General features: G+C 44.8%; 1 protein-coding gene across 1 annotated transcript in view; it reads left to right on the plus strand.

Annotated features, from left to right (window-relative positions):
* LOC144888820 (uncharacterized) overlaps window positions 1-22,362 on the plus strand; it is a 60,266-nt gene that overhangs the window by 27,757 nt on the left and 10,147 nt on the right. The window lies entirely within an intron of this gene.

The following is a 22,362-nucleotide window of genomic DNA, read 5'->3' on the forward strand; positions in this document are numbered from 1 at the left end:
CTCTCTCGCCCACCCACCCACCCCTCTCTCTCTCTCTCTGCCCACCCACCCACCCCCTCTCTCTCTCTCTCTTGCCCACCCACCCACCCCTCTCTCTCTCTCTCTCGCCCACCCACCCACCCCTCTCTCTCTCTCTCTGCCCACCCACCCACCCCTCTCTCTCTCTCTCTTGCCCACCACCCACCCCTCTCTCTCTCTCTCTCGCCCACCCACCCACCCCTCTCTCTCTCTCTCTCGCCCACCCACCCACCCCTCTCTCTCTCTCTCTCGCCCACCCACCCACCCCTCTCTCTCTCTCTCTCGCCCACCCACCCACCCCTCTCTCTCTCTCTCTCGCCACCCACCCACCCCTCTCTCTCTCTCTCTCGCCCACCCACCCACCCCTCTCTCTCTCTCTCTTGCCCACCCACCCACCCCTCTCTCTCTCTCTCTTGCCCACCCACCACCCCTCTCTCTCTCTCTCTCTCTGCCCACCCACCCACCCCTCTCTCTCTCTCTCTTGCCCACCACCCACCCCTCTCTCTCTCTCTCTCTCTGCCCACCCACCCACCCCTCTCTCTCTCTCTCTCTTCTGCCCACCCACCCACCCCTCTCTCTCTCTCTGCCCACCCACCCACCCCTCTCTCTCTCTCTCTTGCCCACCCACCCACCCCTCTCTCTCTCTCTCTTGCCCACCCACCCACCCCTCTCTCTCTCTCTCTTGCCCACCCACCCACCCCTCTCTCTCTCTCTCTTGCCCACCCACCCACCCCTCTCTCTCTCTCTCTTGCCCACCCACCCACCCCTCTCTCTCTCTCTCTCTTGCCCACCCACCACCCCTCTCTCTCTCTCTCTCTTGCCCACCCACCCACCCCTCTCTCTCTCTCTCTTGCCCACCCACCCACCCCTCTCTCTCTCTCTCTCTTGCCACCCACCCACCCCTCTCTCTCTCTCTCTTGCCCACCCACCCACCCCTCTCTCTCTCTCTCTCTTGCCCACCCACCCACCCCTCTCTCTCTCTCTCTCTTGCCCACCCACCACCCCTCTCTCTCTCTCTCTTGCCCACCCACCCACCCCTCTCTCTCTCTCTCTCTTGCCCACCCACCCACCCCTCTCTCTCTCTCTCTTGCCCACCCACCCACCCCTCTCTGTCTCTCTCTTGCCCACCCACCCACCCCTCTCTCTCTCTCTCTTGCCCACCACCCACCCCTCTCTCTCTCTCTCTTGCCCACCACCCACCCCTCTCTCTCTCTCTCTTTGCCCACCCACCCACCCCTCTCTCTCTCTCTCTTGCCCACCCACCCACCCCTCTCTCTCTCTCTCTTGCCCACCCACCACCCTCTCTCTCTCTCTCTTGCCCACCCACCCCACCCCTCTCTCTCTCTCTCTTGCCCACCCACCCACCCCTCTCTCTCTCTCTCTTGCCCACCACCCACCCCTCTCTCTCTCTCTCTTGCCCACCCACCCACCCCTCTCTCTCTCTCTCTCTTGCCCACCACCCACCCCTCTCTCTCTCTCTCTTGCCCACCCACCCACCCCTCTCTCTCTCTCTCTTGCCCACCCACCCACCCCTCTCTCTCCTCTCTCTTGCCCACCCACCCACCCCTCTCTCTCTCTCTCTTGCCCACCACCCACCCCTCTCTCTCTCTCTCTTGCCCACCCACCCACCCCTCTCTCTCTCTCTCTTGCCCACCCACCCACCCCTCTCTCTCTCTCTCTTGCCCACCCACCCACCCCTCTCTCTCTCTCTCTCTTGCCCACCCACCCACCCCTCTCTCTCTCTCTCTTGCCCACCCACCCACCCCTCTCTCTCTCTCCTCTTGCCCACCCACCCACCCCTCTCTCTCTCTCTCTTGCCCACCCACCCACCCCTCTCTCTCTCTCTCTTGCCCACCCACCACCCCTCTCTCTCTCTCTCTTGCCCACCCACCACCCCTCTCTCTCTCTCTCTTGCCCACCCACCCACCCCTCTCTCTCTCTCTCTTGCCCACCCACCCACCCCTCTCTCTCTCTCTCTTGCCCACCCACCCACCCCTCTCTCTCTCTCTCTTGCCCACCCACCCACCCCTCTCTCTCTCTCTCTTGCCCACCCACCCACCCCTCTCTCTCTCTCTCTCTTGCCCACCCACCCACCCCTCTCTCTCTCTCTCTTGCCCACCCACCCACCCCTCTCTCTCTCTCTCTTGCCCACCCACCCACCCCTCTCTCTCTCTCTCTTGCCCACCCACCCACCCTCTCTCTCTCTCTCTTGCCCACCCACCCACCCCTCTCTCTCTCTCTCTCTTGCCCACCCACCCACCCCTCTCTCTCTCTCTCTTGCCCACCACCCACCCCTCTCTCTCTCTCTCTCTTGCCCACCCACCCACCCCTCTCTCTCTCTCTCTTGCCCACCCACCCACCCCTCTCTCTCTCTCTCTTGCCCACCCACCACCCCCTCTCTCTCTCTCTCTTGCCCACCACCCCCCTCTCTCTCTCTCTCTTGCCACCACCCCTCTCTCTCTCTTGCCCACCCACCCCCCCTCTCTCTCTCTCTCTTGCCACCCACCCACCCCTCTCTCTCTCTCTCTTGCCCACCCACCCACCCTCTCTCTCTCTCTCTTGCCACCCACCCACCCCTCTCTCTCTCTCTCTTGCCACCCACCCACCCCTCTCTCTCTCTCTTGCCACCCACCCACCCTCTCTCTCTCTCTCTTGCCCACCCACCCACCCCTCTCTCTCTCTCTGCCACCCACCCCCCTCTCTCTCTCTCTCTTGCCACCCACCCACCCCTCTCTCTCTCTCTTGCCCACTCTCTCTCTCTCTGCACCTCTCTCTCTCTCTTGCCCACCCACCCTCCTCTCTCTCTCTCCCACCCACCCCTCTCTCTCTCTCTCTTGCCCACCCACCCACCCCTCTCTCTCTCTCTCTTGCCACCCCCACCCCTCTCTCTCTCTCTTGCCCACCCACCACCCTCTCTCTCTCTCTCTGCCCACCCACCACCCCTCTCTCTCTCTCTTGCCCACCCACCCACCCCTCTCTCTCTCTCTCTTGCCCACCCACCCACCCCTCTCTCTCTGCCCACCCACCCACCCTCTCTCTCTCTCTCTTGCCCACCCACCCACCCCTCTCTCTCTCTCTCTTGCCCACCCACCCACCCCTCTCTCTCTCTCTCTTGCCCACCCACCCACCCCTCTCTCTCTCTCTCTCTTGCCCACCCACCACCCCTCTCTCTCTCTCTCTTGCCCACCCACCCACCCCTCTCTCTCTCTCTGCCCACCCACCCACCCTCTCTCTCTCTCTCTTGCCCACCACTCCTCCTCTCTCTCTCTCTCTTGCCCACCACCCACCCCTCTCTCTCTCTCTCTTGCCCACCCACCCACCCCTCTCTCTCTCTCTCTCTTGCCCACCCACCCACCCTCTCTCTCTCTCTCTCTTGCCACCCACCCACCCCTCTCTCTCTCTCTCTCTTGCCCACCCACCCACCCCTCTCTCTCTCTCTCTTGCCCACCCACCCACCCCTCTCTCTCTCTCTCTTGCCCACCCACCCACCCCTCTCTCTCTCTCTCTTGCCCACCCACCCACCCCTCTCTCTCTCTCTCTTGCCCACCCACCCACCCTCTCTCTCTCTCTTGCCCACCCACCCACCCCTCTCTCTCTCTCTCTTGCCCACCCACCCACCCCTCTCTCTCTCTCTCTTGCCCACCCACACCACCTCCTCTCTCTCTCTCTCTCTTGCCACCCACCCACCCCTCTCTCTCTCTCTCTTGCCCACCCACCCACCCCTCTCTCTCTCTCTTGCCCACCCACCCACCCCTCTCTCTCTCTCTCTGCCCACCCACCCACCCACCCTCTCTCTCTCTCTCTTGCCCACCCACCCACCCCTCTCTCTTGCCCACCCACCCACCCCTCTCTCTCTCTCTCTTGCCCACCCACCCACCCCTCTCTCTCTCTCTCTTGCCCACCACCCACCCCTCTCTCTCTCTCTCTTGCCCACCCACCCACCCCTCTCTCTCTCTCTCTCTCTTGCCCACCCACCCACCCCCTCTCTCTCTCTCTCTTGCCCACCCACCCACCCCTCTCTCTCTCTCTCTTGCCCACCCACCCACCCCTCTCTCTCTCTCTCTTGCCCACCCACCCCTCTCTCTCTCTCTCTTGCCCACCCACCCACCCCTCTCTCTCTCTCTCTTGCCCACCCACCCACCCCTCTCTCTCTCTCTCTTGCCCACCCACCCACCCCTCTCTCTCTCTCTCTCTTGCCCACCCACCCACCCCTCTCTCTCTCTCTTGCCACCCCCCCCCTCTCTCTCTCTCTCTTGCCCACCCACCCACCCTCTCTCTCTCTCTCTTGCCCACCCACCCACCCCTCTCTCTCTCTCTCTTGCCCACCCACCCACCCCTCTCTCTCTCTCTCTTGCCCACCCACCCACCCCTCTCTCTCTCTCTCTTGCCCACCACCCACCCCTCTCTCTCTCTCTCTTGCCCACCCACCCACCCCTCTCTCTCTCTCTCTTGCCCACCCACCACCCCTCTCTCTCTCTCTCTTGCCCACCACCCACCCCTCTCTCTCTCTCTCTTGCCCACCCACCCACCCCTCTCTCTCTCTCTCTTGCCCACCCACCCACCCCTCTCTCTCTCTCTCTTGCCCACCCACCCACCCCTCTCTCTCTCTCTCTTGCCCACCCACCCACCCCTCTCTCTCTCTCTCTTGCCCACCCACCCACCCCTCTCTCTCTCTCTCTTGCCCACCCACCCACCCCTCTCTCTCTCTCTTGCCCACCCACCCACCCCTCTCTCTCTCTCTCTTGCCCACCCACCCACCCCTCTCTCTCTCTCTCTTGCCCACCCACCCACCCCTCTCTCTCTCTCTCTTGCCCACCCACCCACCCCTCTCTCTCTCTCTCTTGCCCACCCACCCACCCCTCTCTCTCTCTCTCTTGCCCACCCACCCAACCCCTCTCTCTCTCTCTCTCTTGCCCACCCACCCACCCCCTCTCTCTCTCTCTCTTGCCCACCACCCCCCCTCTCTCTCTCTCTCTTGCCACCCACCCCCCTCTCTCTCTCTCTCTTGCCCACCCACCCACCCCTCTCTCTCTCTCTCTCTCTTGCCCACCCACCCACCCCTCTCTCTCTCTCTCTTGCCCACCCACCCACCCACCCCTCTCTCTCGCCCACCCACCCACCCCTCTCTCTCTCTCTCTCTCTCTCTCTCTCTCTCTCTCTCTCTTGCCCACCCACCCACCCTCTCTCTCTCTTGCCCACCCACCCACCCCTCTCTCTCTCTTGCCCACCCTCCCCTCCCCTCTCTCCCTCCCTCCCACCCTCCCCTCTCTCCCTCCTCCCCTCTCTCCCTCCTTGCCTCTCCCTCTCTCCCGTCCCTCCCCTGACGTTCTCTCTCCCTCACCTCTACAGCTCTCTCCTTTTTGTCCGTGCCCTATCATTTTTTAATATTGAGCATCAAGGAAACAGCAGAGCAGACTAACCTGGAAGTAGAGCAGACGCTCTAACAAATGACGTCATCGAGTCAACCGAATATTACATTTCAGTTTATTTTGGACCACTTTGAATATGATTATTAAACATTATTTTTAAGTCACAATGCTAAATGGAGTTTTTTCTTTAACTAAAGAATCAACTTGCACTCCAACATTTGTTTGAAGACTTTCAGTATAGGTTACTGTTATTAACAACACTCACATGGTTTGTTCAACTTTGTGATAATATCTTAACACTGTTAACCAAAGCGATTGCATTTTGTGTGTGTACGTCGTTTAAACTGTATCTCGTTTGGTATCATGCTCTTCTTCTGGTTGAATGTTGAGCCTTTCCTGCATGCGGAGCTTTTCAAACGCAGCACAGCATTTATGGAAGCGGCCGCCGGAAACGGGAGACAGACGAGCATTCCATCGCACATAGATAGATAAACATCGGGGGCTCTTTGGATCCGGCCGAACCAAAAAATAGCCATTAATGATTTATCATTTTCCCAGAAGATTTAGCTCAAGTGCCCTTGTATTGTCTTTACAGGAAATCGTAGCACTTCTGCAACGACATATCAGCCTTTTATACAGGAAAAGTGTTACACAAAAAATAGGTCATATTCTGGGAACGTATTGCCGGTAAAATTGTGGAATTGAAAATGGTTTCCACAAGTCAAAGCAAGTCAAAGCATACCAAATGCAATGCGTGTTAAATAACACAAGTGGAATTGCATTCAATGCACATGGAAGAAACAACCACAATTGTAAACATACGCACGCCGACAAGACATTAAGCCGGCTGTCCAGTTCGCTCGTTGATGTTAAAGGTCCCACGGTGTCTATCGACATTTGTATATCATTGTGTGCTGGTACACCATGGACAAATTCTAAATTCCTTGCATTGTTGCTGCAGTGGTAGCCTGTGATGGAGTATACATCAGGACCAGGAAAACTGAATGAAAATGCGTTTATCGTTCAAGTCCAGGTTATTAGATCCCTATTTCAAGTCCGTAGAGGACGTTTGAAAGATTTCTGCAAAATGTGAGTTACTCGTTTTATATTGGCCTAATTGTTACGTCATCCACTTCACTATTCCATGCTGCATTTATTACATTCTAAAAATTAAAAAAAGAACATGGCTTTTGAGGTGGTACCAAGAGTATCATTGAGTAAGGTAGGGCAAGATGGCCCAATATGTGATTTGCTGTCTGTTGTTGGGTAGAATGGGTGGGCTGAAGATTGCAGTAAAACATGCGTAAAAGGTAGTTTTGGTAAAGGTAAAAGGTAGTACAAATGCTTCTTATACTTAAAATTATGTTTAGAAACAATGAAATACTGGGATGTGGGTAGACAAGTCAATCAATAAATAAGGCCATAGATTGGCGGTCGACAGACACAGATGGGGATGATGTACCACGCAAATGTATGTAGAGAGGAGGTGAATAACCAAATCCTAACCAGAATGTGGCGCCAAATATAAATACTGTACTGGAACTCACACAACAAAGGGGAACACATGCGAGGACTTGAGTAAGGCACGGGCTGGTCGTGGGTCCAGTACGACCCGTACAGGCTGGTGTTGCACTTGGCTGGTGTGGCACAAGGTGGGAGGATGACAATGAGGTGAGGAGCCAAACAAAGAGAGGGGAGAGATGTTCCCTCTGCAAATGCCAATCCAAACTTCGACTGACATGCTCATGTGGTCACAGCCCTTGTTAACTCTCGGACCGCCTTTGTGGGTGGTGGGTCACATCACTGACTGCCGCTTCTGTGGCGTACCATCTTTTGGGCAATCCCAATAAATAAAAGTCTTCCGACCCTCTCTAGGGCTCCGCAGCCAACCTCACCACCATGGCTAGCAGCACACTGGCCAAACAGTTCATGATGTTAATTTGGAAAGCACCTATTGCTTTCCCGTGTGTCTTTAATGTTTGTGCCCAAGTCCTCACCCAGCCTCATCTTTTACTGGAGGTTTTACATGGTACAATCTTCCTCCATCTGCTTCATAGCTAACACACACCACCTCGTCAGTGCACATTTTACAAGATGTCTCCCACCCCCCCCCCCCCAACCCCCCCGCCCCCATTCCTCTCACCTCCCAACATGATTCATCGTCAATATACTTTTAGGCCTACCCTGTACATTGACAAGCCCCAGATATGTCCTTCATATTGGTGTTCAGAAGCAGCTAATCCAGATACACAGTCCATACACTGGTAATGATCCATCAGGGGTTAGTGTAGCACACACCTGTCCACTCGGGCCTTGCACCAACCCCAACCCACATATTCGGGAGTTTTTACTATGAGCTGCTGCCCATTCGGCGAACTGACAAATTCTCCAAATCTCTCTTTGTACAAAGGTATAGCCCTTTCTCTAGGGTACTTTCCCAAGTATTTTCAGCTTCTTTCAAAAGCTCTGTGAGCCATTTCAGGTAACAATCCTTCTCCCGGACACACAATTTATTTTATTTCTTCCCGCACTCTGCAGTTTCCTGGGGTTTCTGTGCATGTCACCGAAGGCGGATGGAGGTCATGTTTTCACCCTTGTCTATCTGTCTGTCTATTTGTTTGCCTGTGAGCAGGATATCTCAAAAGATGTGGACAGATTACGATGAAACGTGGAGATTAGTGGAGATTAGGACAGGTTCGGTGTGTGACAAGGACTCATCAATTCCAATTTTATACAGCAATTCTCAATTTTCCCGGTAATAGCTGCAGTGCAATCCTACGGAGATGTAGGGGGTGTGGGGGGGGGGGGGGGGGGGCTGTAGCTCTGCTAAGCTCATGCCCAATAGGTGGAGCCTATGCAACTGTTTCACCAGAATAATATTTTTTAAATTTGCTTTTTTTTAACATGAAAAGTTTTTTAAAGTTCAGATTCCAAGTGCAGCAAATAAATACCTGCACAAATACATACTGCAAATAATGACGTTGCTGCCTGTTTTGCAAAGCAATAAGAATTATTGAAGCAGGATTTTAGTGGAAATGCTGTTGTGATGACTGTGCCCAAAACATCTGCTCTGAATTGCTGTTTATTGGAGGCGTGTATTGCTATATCAAGCTTTTCCTGTTTAAACAAAGCTCAGTCCATGGGACGTGAGAGGAGACATCTATAGGAAGACTTAGTGGACGTTTCCTATCAGCTGTCTATCATGATCTTGCATGTATGTACAGCACTTCTAGGTAAGTCTGAAAATCTTTTTACTTCCTCATGTCAAAGAATTGGATGTGTTGTGGAAGATTATTTTACATTGACTTACATTACGCCCTAATTCCGAAGCTAACCTATGGAGTTTGTTTTTCAATGGAACGTTGCATACACCAAGCAAACTCCATTGTAATTTGAATCATTCATGGGTGCTCGGATAACCGAAACAGCATAAGGTTTCTAGCAAACTTTCTATGTACAGTATAATCCCTTTGTTGTGGTTTTTTTTTTTTTACCAGTGTTTCAACTTGTCTGTCACACAACTCGTCACTGTGTTTGAGAATAAGCTTGAAATTCCAATTCCTTTTGAGTACCTAACGCTTCGATTTATTGAAAGAAACAACCTTTCTCCTTTTCGTTCATGAAATGATAGTATACCAATTGTTTGTGATGTTTGTCATAAAGAAGATTTTTTTAGTCGTCTGAATTCCTATTGACAAATGTGGAAACGTCCAACGTTTCAATCAGAGTGGCTTTCGTCAGGGGAAACTCGTCATCATAGTCGTTCTTTTCTGGAACAATTACCCTTCCTTTTTTATTATGATTGTAAATTTTTATTATTATCGTACTACAATTCACCAAATGTCCGTCCGTCCGTTCGAAAGGACCGCAAAAACGGCTCAATCGATCGCAACAATATTTTGGGTGGGTATTCCTGAGATCCCCTGGAGTAAAATAGGCTATATTGTTTTTCCAATTTTTCCAATTTTCCAATTTTCCAGTTTTTCCAAACGATGGAATAATATTTACCGATATGAACAGTGATATGGCTTTTGTTGAAATTCTACAAATACTGTTTATTCTACGTACCAGGAGAGAGTAGATCGACTCCTGACGAACTCTTCCTATATAAACGTGCAGCTCCGAAGTAACACGGCAGCGTGTGCAAAGCGACTGAGAAACAGGTGTAGCGGCCGCTTCCGTGTTACAGATTCGGCGTGCACTCTTCACACATAAACGTGCGACTGAGAAAGACGTGTATCGGCCGCTTACGTTTTGCATAATTCAATTTTTTTTCAACATGGGCGCCATGTACTGTTTAGATTTTGATGATTTGCATGTACAAGTAATATGATTCAACGGATGTTTATATGAATCGTTTAAAATAAAATAAAAGTCTTCAATTTCTGATATTTTTCCTTTTCATTTGAGCTTCCCAATTGAAGCCCCACCCATAGGGCGGGTACCGTTGCTAGTATTATATAAAATTTATATTATTATGCTTTATATATTTTTATTATTACATTATATAAAATTTTATTATTTTATTTTATTATTAAAATTTTATTATTATATTATATAAAATTTATATAAATATTTAATTAAAATTATATTAGTATATATAAATTTTTATTATATATATAATATTTATTATATTATATAAAAAATAATTTATTATTCTTTTTCTTACAAAAAAAAAATTTAAATATATATAAGAAATGCCCACTATGTAAAAGAGAGTCTGAGACAGTCTTGTGAAATAGACTTATAAGTCTTATAAGTCCAGTGTGCCAACTTTAAGTGTGCCAACTTATAAGTAGGCTTGATAAGTGTGCCAACTTAAACAGAATTGTCATTGTGGCTGTGAAGTTCACGAACGCCGACAGCAAGTACGGGTGACGAATGAAAGTGGGGAGAGAAGCTCATAGCACAGGTGCAGAACCACTATAGAAGCACTAGAGAACCTTGTAGGGAGAGCCTGGGATGAAAGCCAAAAACTGGGATTCTGGAGTGAAGTATAAAAATTGCCGATGCTTGGGCTGAAGGTGAAAGGCTGCTATATACAGGACATGTGGAGCATGAGGGAGTCAAATGAGTCGGGGCCAACGTCGCTGGGCTACCTGGGTGCAAGAGGACTACCTGATCATAGAGTCATCAACATACACTGCAAGGGATTCACCAAAACAGTGCAGTGGGTCACATTATCTATACTACAAGAGAGACATTGTCTGTGTTTCCAACTTTCAGAGGTTCATCAGTGAGTGCCGATGAGTGTTTTATAGGGGAATTCGGTTTTTTGAAAATTGTGAAAAGAAAGTTTGATTTTTTTTTTTTATCCCTCTTTAGTGGGTCTAGGGAAGTGTGCAGGGGCCCATTCCCTCGTGGGTGTAGGGAAGCGATTTAGGCCCCCACAAAAAAAATAGACCAGGCAACAACGGGTACCCCTGCCATTTCTACATAACTTCCATCCTATTCAAAGCACCCCATGCAGTGCTGAACAAGAAAGAGCAATCAGAGATTGCAGACCCTCGCCAGAACGTATTTTTAGTGTTTTTTTTAGGGCTTTTGTGTTTAAACAAATATGGCGGCCGAACCACGTGACCGATGACGTCATCATTATTATTTTTCCTCCACCAATTTATCCCTAGGTGACGCTCAAGAAAATTCATCTTGATCGGATGAAGTTTTGTACTTGTCAAATTATGACGTCATAATGGAGGCACCTACGACATCATCATTAACATATTGTATTCCCCATAGAGAGTTCTTTACAATGAGCCATGTCTCAATTTTTTTTTCGATGCGGCGCTTTCGGAGATGTAGAATTGCAAATATATTTGTTTTTTCCAAGATGGCGCCATACCACGTGACCTATGACGTCATAATTGTCATTACAAATTCCACAGGTGGAGTTGTACCTATGGTGAACATTTCCTGTCAATCGGACCAACGGTTGCAGAGAAAATCACATTTATTCTGTGCTCACAGACACAAGCAAACAAACAAAGGGGCTCAAATACAATACCCTCTCCTTTGGCAAGGGTAACTAGCCATTTGTTGCCACCACAGAAGCCCTCCTTCTGAGGCGTCCTTAACGCAGTGGTTACCAGTTGTCGTTGTGCTCACGTCTTCAGCGAACGCAAAACGTCTTCCCCCTAAGCTCGTTTTTCATCTTCAAGTGAAATGAGTGGGATTAAATCCAGTGAATATTGTTGGTGACGCAAAGTTTCTCCCTACCAGGACTCAAACAAGTTGTAGGCATTGCACTCCACATGCTGCGCAGCATTGTCATGAAGGAGGACGTCGTTCGGAAGAATTAGAGATGCTTTTTTGTGCAATGCAAGTCTCAAAACATCATGCCATTCCATATGGTACTTGTCCCCTTTCACTGTCGTTGCCTGTGGAATTGCTCTGCAGTTTAGCAAAATTCTAATGTGGTTGAAAACAAAACCTTGGAGCAACATAACATGATGCTCCCTTTCTTGGTAAAGCATATTTTAGATCCAGCCCATTCAGTTCTACTGAACAAGACTCCAGTTCGAGCTTACCGTTGTATTGATTCCAGCAATGATGTGGGCCAAGAAAATGTCACCTTACTGACAAAAAAAATGCAGAACATTCTGTTGATGCCGAACAAGTTGGTTCATGTTGTGCTACTATGGGTGGACGTCTGGCACCCATTTTGTCTTGCCTTTCTTTACCCAAGGCCCTCAGTGACAATGTCATGCACTGTATATTGGGATATTCTCAACTATTATTTGAACCTCAACTATTATAGTTATTTTTTTGTGATGTGTTTTTTGTTTTGTGGTGCGTTTTGTTTTGTGGTGTTTTTTGTGATGTTTTGTTTTGTGATGTGTTTTGTTTTGTGTTTTGTTTTGTGGTTTTGTTTTGTGATGTTTTGTTTTGTGATGTTTTGTTTTGTGATGTTTTTTGTGATGTTTTGTTTTGTGATGTTTTGTTTTGTGATTTTTTTGTGGTTTTGTTTTGTGATTTTTTGTGATGTTTTTTTGTGATGTGCTTTTTGTGATGCGCTTTTTGTGATGTTTTGTTTTGTGATGTTTTTTGTGATGTTTTTTGTGATGTGCTTTTTGTGATGTGTTTTGTTTTGTGATGTTTTTTGTGATGTTTTGTTTTGTGATGTTTTGTTTTGTGTTTTTTGTGTGGTGTTTTTTGTTTTGTGATGTGTTTTGTTTTGTTGTTTTTTGTGATGTTTTGTGTTTTTTTGTGAGGTGTTTTGTTTTGTGATGTTTTTTGGTGATGTTATTTTTGTGGTGTTTTGTTTTGTGATGTTTTTTGTGAAGTGTTTTGTTTTGTGATGTTTTTTGTGAAGTGTTTTGTTTTGTGATTTTTTGTGATGTGTTTTGTTTTGTGATGTGTTTTTTGTGGTTTGTTTTGTGATTTTTTTGTGATTTTTTTGTGATGTGTTTTGTTTTGTGGTGTTTTTTGTTTTGTGATGTGTTTTGTTTTGTGATGTGTTTGTTTTGTGGTGTTTTTTGTGATGTTTTGTGGTTTTTTTGTGATGTGTTTTGTGATGGTTTTTTTTGTGATGTTTTTGTGATGTTTTTTTTGTGATGTTTTTTTGTTTTGTGATGCGTTCTGTGATGTGTTTTGTTTTGTGGTGTTTTTTGTTTTGTGATGTGTTTTGTTTTGTGATGTGTTTGTTTTGTGGTGTTTTTTTGTGATGTTTTGTGGTTTTTTTGTGATGTGTTTTGTTTTGTGATGTTTTTTGGTGATGTTCTATTTTGTGGTGTTTTGTGAAGTGTTTTGTTTTGTGATGTTTTTTGTGATGTGTTTTGTTTTGTGATGTTTTTTGTGATGTGTTTTGTTTTGTGATGTTTTTTTGGTGATGTTCTATTTTCTGGTGTTTTGTTTTGTGAAGTGTTTTGTTTTGTGATGTTTTTTGTGATGTTTTTGTGATGTGTTTTCTTTTGTGATTTTTTTTGTGATGTGCTTTTTGTTTTGTGATGTGTTTTGTTTTGTGATTTTTTTTTTTTGTTGTCTTGCCCTTCTTTACCCAAGGCCCTCAGTGACAATGTCATGCACTGTATATTGGGATATTCTCAACTATGTCGAAAGTTATTTTTTTGTGATGTTTAAAAAAAAATCTAGCTATCGATGCTCAAGGAAGAACAGGCCCACAAGAAGAACCAAAAAATTGTTAATAACAGCAGCATCATCCACACATTCCCTTCTCCATAACAGTTCTCATTTGTAGATAAGTATTGGAAATAATTCGAAACATTCATATTGGTGCATTTCTGTGTTTTTCTTACATTCGCCACGTAGGTGGACGGAGGTTATGTTTTCACCCCGTTTGTCCGTTTTTTTTTTGTTTTTTTTGTATACAGAGTCGAGGCTCGTGAAAGAGCTAACATTTATCAAACAAACAAATCAAACAAGTAAACAAAGTATATAAAAAGGGGAGCGGTCGACAAGATGGGGAGAGAAGGGGAGGAAGCACACAAACACAACATTTGAGAGCAGGGACATCGGGAGATGTTTTTGGAGGGAGGGGACCTGGGGGGAGGCAGGATCGGTATAAAACGCAAGGACACCAAGGACTTCCAGGAAAGAAGTCAAAAGTCACCTCAAAAAAGTGGATTTGGGGTGAAATTAGCAGGGGTAGAAAAGATCAAGGTTTTGGATTGGGGAAGATAAGAGATGGTGGTGAACAGCCGTTTTAAAGACCTGGAGGGAGGAGTGGGATTGAAGAGAGTGAGGGAGTTTGTTCCAGAGGCGGGAGAAAAGAGGAATGAAGGAGTGAAGGTTTGTGGGCAGGATGTCTCAAAAAGTTGTGGACGGATTTGGTCGAAACTTGGTGGACATGTTAGGGGTGTGACGCAGACTTATCGATTCGATTTTGATCCGGATCTGGTAACTATAATTTTAAAAGTGATTCTTCACCATTGAGAGAGAGGACCAAAAACGACATATTGCACAAAATTTCAAAAACTTGTGGATGAGTTATGACAAAACTTGATGGATGAGTTGGTTAGGTGACAAGAACAAGCCGATTGGATTTTGGTTCAGATCCGGATGGGAGAAGTATAAAACACATGGACACTGCTAGGACTTCCAGGAAAGAAGTCGGTATTTCAAAAAAAGTTGGACTTGTGTTCAACTTCTGGGTTGTTCCAGTTGTCTTCTGAATCGACATTAATATAACACGTGGTTGTTGTTGTTGTTGTTTAGTCCCGGAAAGTTCTATTGAACAAGCCCACGGCACGGAGACAGCCGATCGAGCTCGCAGGAATGACCCAAAGATTCCCCACGTCCAGGATGGTGTACCCCCGCCTTCACAGAGTGAGAGAGTGAGAGAGAGACGCGGTCCATGGGGACCGATTGGCTCTCTGGCCGTGACCGCGTTGCCCTGACAAAGCAGGGTAGAATGGGGAAGATTTGGTCCCAAACTTACATTTGGGGGTACGTACAACCACCACAAAGAGGCATCCCCAATAGTCGTCGCAAGCTTGGCTATCTTCTATAGGGAAGTTTTCGTCCACAACCACATTCTAGATATCTTTGTGAAAATTTCTGAAACAAATACAGTGAGAAAATTGGTATTTCCCAGATCTGTGAGCTGGGTGGTGTTGGACCAGTGTTGCTGTCAGGGCAATGTTTCCTCACAAACCTACTTTTTTTTCTACACTTATGGCCAACTAAGTCCTGGAAAGGGATATTTAATATGTTTGTTTTAATTTGTTTTATGTTTTCATATGTTTAATATTAAATTTGTTTTAATATTTGTTTAATATGTTTTATTAAATATGTTTTATTTAATATGTTTGTTTAATATGTTTAATATTAAATTTAATATTTAATATGTTTAATCAATTTGTTTAATATGTTTTAATATGTTTGTTTTAATATTTATAAATAGAACAAGTTAATGGATTCAAGATTTCTCTCTCTAATCAGACTTTAGTTACTTCAGCAGAAAACCAAGCTGTCTTTGATTATGTGAAGAAAAAGCTTTTTCCTATTAATTCGACTTCCAAGTAGACAGACAGGAAGCCTATTGCTCGTGTTACCCTGCGCTCATGAAGCGAAAAGCAGTATTAGGCATTCGGGTGCTAACGTACATGTGCCGTACGTACGTACGTGTCTACATTTTCAAAATTAATTTTCTCGGCAACCGTTGGTCCGATTGACAGGAAATTTTTACCTTAGGAGCGCCTCAGCCTGTAGAAAATTGTATTCATAATTATGACGTCATAGGTCACATGGTACGGACGCCATCTTGGAAAACCACAACACCTTTATATCTTCCAAACCGCTCAATGGAAAAAATTGAAACAAGGCTCATTATGAAGTACTCCCTATGGTGAAGATATGTTGATGATGATGTCATCGGTGCCTTCATTATGACGTCATAATTCGACAAGTACAACGCTTGACCTGATCAGTACGAAAAAAATTCTCCACAAAAGTTAGTCCAATGGACACGAAATTTTGACTATAGGAGCACCTCCTCCCTGCAGAATTTTTAATGGTAGTTATGTCATCATAGGGCACGTGGTACAGGCGCCATATTGGAAAAACCGAAAAAAGTTGCACCTTTGTAATCCCCAAAACCGCTCCATGAAAAAAATTGAAACAAGGCTCCGACATCGACCTCCGATGTCAAATATGTTATCAGTAAAGAACTCCGCATGGGGAATAAGTGTTGTTAACGATGACGTCATTGGTGCCTTAATCATGATGTCATAATTCGACAGCGACAATGCTCAGTCTGATCAGTTTGAAATTTCCTGAGCATGATCTACACAACAATGATATCTATATGTATAAAAGCGAAATGTCCGTTTGTTTGTGAACCTACTCCTCTGAGCTCCCAAGGTTCATCGCCACAAAGCCTTACAGGATAACATCTTTTACCATCCTGCACCTAAATAGGGGTTTTTAAAACATTTATTTTCTCACAATTCATAATTTATAGACATCCGATCTGCCACCTGTCGCCATGATCTCCAAGGGTTGATCCACATCTACAAAGCTTTATAAAAAGCCCAATTTTTATATATTAGATTTCAACATGGATACCGATATAATTAGTGAGATTGCGACCTCCGATGTCAAATATGTCATCAGATGTGTAAAACAACTCTTAATTAAGGCGTTCCCATGATCGGTAAGTTCGGCAAAGAAGGAGTCACGTGACCTCTGAAATTCACGAATTATTTAAAAACCAAAAATAGTACAAAGACAACGTATACATAGATTTAAAGAGAATTTTACTCTTTATCTAACAACATAACTATCAAGGATGAAAAAATATTTTGTACAAAAAATGATCCACATGACACCATTTACAAACCGCCACATGCCAACGGGCGAACCTTCCAACAATCACATCACAACAAGGTAAGTTGTTGTTTTGCTGTTTGTTTGTGATCATACTGCTTTGAGCTCCCAAGATTAATCACAACGAAACTTTAACCACGATGGACCTTAATAAGGGTTTATAGTTATTAGTTTATACCTACCCTGATGAGGAGGGCATTTGGCACGTTATTGTCGAGTTGCACTCACGAGTTAATTTAATTACTAACCCGAGGTAATTTCTTTACTGCAGTTTCACTCCTTTACATCCTTTAGAATTCAGATCCTTTACACCCCTTAGATCCCTTAGACTTAGACTCTTTACACCCTTGAGACCCTCGAAACCCCTTAGACCCCTTTTAATCCTTTACACCCCTTAGACCCCTTTGGACTTAGGCCCTTTAAAACCCTTAAACGCTTTAGGGGTTTACACCCCTTAGACCGCTTTGGATTTAGACCCTTTAAACCACCTTAAACACTTTAGACACCTTAGACCCCTATTGACCCTTTACATCCCTTAGATCCCTTTGAGCCTTTATACTCCTTTGATCCATGTGGACCCTTTACACTTCTTAGATCCGTTTTGACCCTTTACACCCATTAGACACCTTTAGACCCCTTAACCCCTCTACAACTCTTGGACCATTGCACCCTTTAGACCCCTTCATACCCATTTCGACCCTTTTGAGACATATACATCTTCTTCGACACTTTTAAGACCTGTTGACTTTTTAAAACACTTTGGACAACTTAAGACCATTTGGACGCTTTTGTCCCCTTTTGCTCTTTCATCCATAGACACCTTTATACCCCATTTGGCCCTTTTAAGAGCCTTGATTCTTTTAATACTTCAGTCCCTTTTATGACCCTAAAAACACATTAGACCCTTAGAAAATTCGTAAAAATTCTCTCCCAAACTTTGTTTGAACTTTGTTTTGTTTGTTTGTTTGTTTGTTTTGAACTTTGTTTTGATGAACTTTTATGTGCAATATTTGCATCGCATCACAAGTTGCAATGACGAATCTAAACTCATATCTCAAAGCGAAACTGATGTTGAAAAGTGAAATGAAACTACGGATCTATGGATCATCAAATGGGAAACCAGAATGAAATGTTGTGGGAAATTGCTGAAAGCAAAGCTATGGGGAATATAAATAGCAGGGGAAGGTCGAAGTTGAAGAAACGATGTGGAGAGGGATAGGTGCCTGGAGGTGGTTGGTTGGTATGGAAAGAACTTTGGTGATCTTCCATCAGGCTGTAGGCCCAAAACATGCCTAAACTCGTTTCCCAGCTGAGCTTTCATATCACCTTCAACCCAGTACTTCAGCGGTACAATGAGCATGGATTGGAAATCTTAGCTGATAGAATGGAACGAGGTTGGCGAGGTTACCAGCTCCACCCATTGCGACATATGCTCACTGAATATTTATACTGAATTCCCGTTTCTACCAATGCACACCCCAAAGGAAATTGTTCATTTCACGTCAGACATCTACGAACCCCCGTCATTTCCGGGTACCTTTGCTAGTTAGAGGATATACATTTATGATGTCATCACTCACGTGGTCTCGCAGACATATTGGATCAAAGGAAAAAAAACATTCAAAAACAGAAGAGTGGGCTCGCACCAAGTTGACTGCGCAGGTTAAGTTTTCTATGAATAACATCTAGTTTGGATTATCATTTGAGTTGCGCAGATTTTTGTGAAACATTTTTAAATTGAAACTTTTGAAAACTTTTACAACTGGCTATTCCAAGGTCGTGATGATCACACAACTAACACAACAACGTTGGGCCAACGTTGGCATTTGGTCAATTTGATCCAAGCGCATTGTTGACGTCAGGGTAACGTTGTTTAATGGTTGTAAATGCGACGTCTATTTTCCAACGTTGGCCCAACGTTGTTGTGTTAGTTGGGTAGGCTCTCATATGCAGCCAAAGCGACTTTTTAGAGAAGATACTCCAAATTTAGTTTTGTATGCAGCAGATGGGACCTACATTTTTATTCCGCGCCATCCTTACTGGCGCGACTGAAAGAGAACGAGAGTACTTCCTGATTATTGTTAATAAGTCAAGGTGTTTTGTTTTGTGATGTGTTTTGTTTTGTGATGTTTTTTTGTGATGTTTTGTTTTGTGATGTTTTGTTTTGTGATTTTTTTGTGGTTTTGTTTTGTGATTTTTTGTGATGTTTTTTGTGATGTGCTTTTTGTGATGTGTTTTGTTTTTTGATGTTTTTTGTGATGTTTTTTGTGATGGTTTTTTGTGATGTGCTTTTTGTGATGTGTTTTGTTTTGTGATGTTTTTTGTGATGTTTTGTTTTGTGATGTTTTGTTTTGTGTTTTTGTGTGGTGTTTTTTGTTTTGTGATGTGTTTTGTTTTGTTGTGTTTTTTGTGGTTTTCTGGTTTTTTTGTGAGGTGTTTTGTTTTGTGATGTTTTTTGGTGATGTTATTTTTGTGGTGTTTTGTTTTGTGATGTTTTTTGTGAAGTGTTTTGTTTTGTGATGTTTTTTGTGAAGTGTTTTGTTTTGTGATTTTTTGTGATGTGTTTTGTTTTGTGATGTGTTTTGTGATGTGTTTTGTTTTGTGATTTTTTTGTGAAGTGTTTTGTTTTGTGATGTTTTTTGTGAAGTGTTTTGTTTTGTGATTTTTTTGTGAAGTGTTTTGTTTTGTGATGTTTTTTTGTGAAGTGTTTTGTTTTGTGATGTTTTTTTGTGAGGTGTTTTGTTTTGTGATGTTTTTTGGTGATGTTATTTTTGTGGTGTTTTGTTTTGTGATGTTTTTTGTGAAGTGTTTTGTTTTGTGATGTTTTTTTGTGAAGTGTTTTGTTTTGTGATTTTTTGTGATGTGTTTTGTTTTGTGATGTTTTTTGTGATGTTTTGTTTTGTGATTTTTTTGTGATGTGTTTTGTTTTGTGATGTGTTTTGTTTTGTGGTGTTTTTTGTTTTGTGATGTGTTTTGTTTTGTGATGTTTGTTTATGTGGTTTTTTTGTGATGTTTTGTGGTTTTTTTGTGATGTGTTTTGTTTTGTGATGTTTTTTGGTGATGTTATTTTTTTGGTGTTTTGTTTTGTGATGTTTTTTGTGAAGTGTTTTGTTTTGTGATGTTTTTTTGTGAAGTGTTTTGTTTTGTGAATTTTTTGTTATGTGTTTTGTTTTGTGATTTTTTTTGTGATGTGTTTTGTTTTGTGATTTTTTTGTGATGTGTTTTGTTTTGTGATGTTTTTTTGGTGATGTTCTATTTTGTGGTGTTTTGTTTTGTGAAGTGTTTTGTTTTGTGATGTTTTTGTGATGTGCTTTTTTGTTTTGTGAGGTGTTTTGTTTTGTGATGTTTTTTTTTGTTGTCTTGCCCTTCTTTACCCAAGGCCCTCAGTGACAATGTCATGCACTGTATATTGGGATATTCTCAACTATGTCGAAAGTTATTTTTTTGTGATGTTTAAAAAAAAATCTAGCTATCGATGCTCAAGGAAGAACAGGCCCACAAGAAGACCCCAAAAATTGTTAATAACAGCAGCATCATCCACACATTCCCTTCCCCATAACAGTTCTCATTTGTAGATAAGTATTGGAAATAATTCGAAACATTCATATTGGTGCATTTCTGTGTTTTTCTTACATTCGCCACGTAGGTGGACGGAGGTTATGTTTTCACCCCGTTTGTCCGTTTTTTTGTTTTTTTTGTATACAGAGTCGAGGCTCGTGAAAGAGCTAACATTTATCAAACAAACAAATCAAACAAGTAAACAAAGTATATAAAAAGGGGAGCGGTCGACAAGATGGGGAGAGAAGGGGAGGAAGCACACAAACACAACATTTGAGAGCAGGGACATCGGGAGATGTTTTTGGAGGGAGGGGACCTGGGGGGAGGCAGGATAGGTATAAAACGCAAGGACACCAAGGACTTCCAGGAAAGAAGTCAAAAGTCACCTCAAAAAAGTGGATTTGGGGTGAAATTAGCGGGGGTAGAAAAGATCAAGGTTTTGCATGGGGGAAGATAAGAGATGGTGGTGAACAGCCGTTTTAAAGACCTGGAGGGAGGAGTGGGATTGAAGAGAGTGAGGGAGTTTGTTCCAGAGGCGGGAGAAAAGAGGAATGAAGGAGTGAAGGTTTGTGGGCAGGATGTCTCAAAAAGTTGTGGACGGATTTGGTCGAAACTTGGTGGACATGTTAGGGGTGTGACGCAGACTTATCGATTCGATTTTGATCCGGATCTGGTTACTATAATTTTAAAAGTGATTCTTCACCATTGAGAGAGAGGACCAAAAACGACATATTGCACAAAATTTCAAAAACTTGTGGATGAGTTGGTTAGGTGACAAGAACAAGCCGATTGGATTTTGGTTCAGATCCGGATGGGAGAAGTATAAACCACATGGACACTGCTAGGACTTCCAGGAAAGAAGTCGGTATTTCAAAAAAAGTTGGACTTGTGTTCAACTTCTGGGTTGTTCCAGTTGTCTTCTGAATCGACATTAATATAACACGTGGTTGTTGTTGTTGTTGTTTAGTCCCGGAAAGTTCTATTGAACAAGCCCACGGCACGGAGACAGCCGATCGATCTCGCAGGAATGACCCAAAGATTCCCCACGTCCAGGATGGTGTACCCCCGCCTTCACAGAGTGAGAGAGTGAGAGAGAGACGCGGTCCATGGGGACCGATTGGCTCTCTGGCCGTGACCGCGTTGCCCTGACAAAGCAGGGTAGAATGGGGAAGATTTGGTCCCAAACTTACATTTGGGGGTACGTACAACCACCACAAAGAGGCATCCCCAATAGTCGTCACAAGCTTGGCTATCTTCTATAGGGAAGTTTTCGTCCACAACCACATTCTAGATATCTTTGTGAAAATTTCTGAAACAAATACAGTGAGAAAATTGGTATTTCCCAGATCTGTGAGCTGGGTGGTGTTGGACCAGTGTTGCTGTCAGGGCAATGTTTCCTCACAAACCTACTTTTTTTTCTACACTTATGGCCAACTAAGGCAGACAAGTTAATGGATTCAAGATTTTAGTTAGGTTCACTATCTTAACAAATATAATTTCGTTCAAAATTTTGGTAGATAAGCAAAACTATACATTTTTGGACTATTCAGAGCATGAGGAATCCAAAAATTAATGTTTACATTTGCGTAGAAACCTTTGCGAAAATGACACTCAGGACAGTGATGAAGATAGTCAGGTTCGCTATGTTAACAAATATAATTTCTTTCAAAATTTTGGGATTAGCAAACCTGTACATTTTTGGAATCTTCGGAGCATGGAGAATCTGAAAATCAATGTTGGCATTTGCACCACGGAGGTATATAATATGGAGAGCCAATTGGCCACCTCGCAGCATTAGCCGCCGTGAAGCCACCGGAAATAGTCTGGCGGCCATATTGGGAAGCCGATCGTAAGCCTGTCAAAGCAAAGGCGTGGCGCACTGATGATGCAGCTGGAGCGAATTTTAGGACCGCCGACTATTTAATTAATATAGAATACTAATATTTGAACTGATATTCGGGCTCAGAATCCCGTTCTTTAAGGAAATGGTGTTCATTAAGTTTGAAGTTGGTGCTAGACGCATTTTTCCTGGGGAATCCAATGGTTTAGAGCTTGTTTGAAAAAAAAGTGCCCAAAATTACCGCTCGGTGTTCTTTATCGTTCTTCTCATGACCCAATCACCCACTAGTAG

Source organism: Myxine glutinosa, chromosome 1 (assembly GCF_964187855.1).
Source record: "Myxine glutinosa chromosome 1, kmMyxGlut1.1, whole genome shotgun sequence".
Taxonomy (NCBI): Eukaryota; Metazoa; Chordata; class Myxini; order Myxiniformes; family Myxinidae; genus Myxine; species Myxine glutinosa.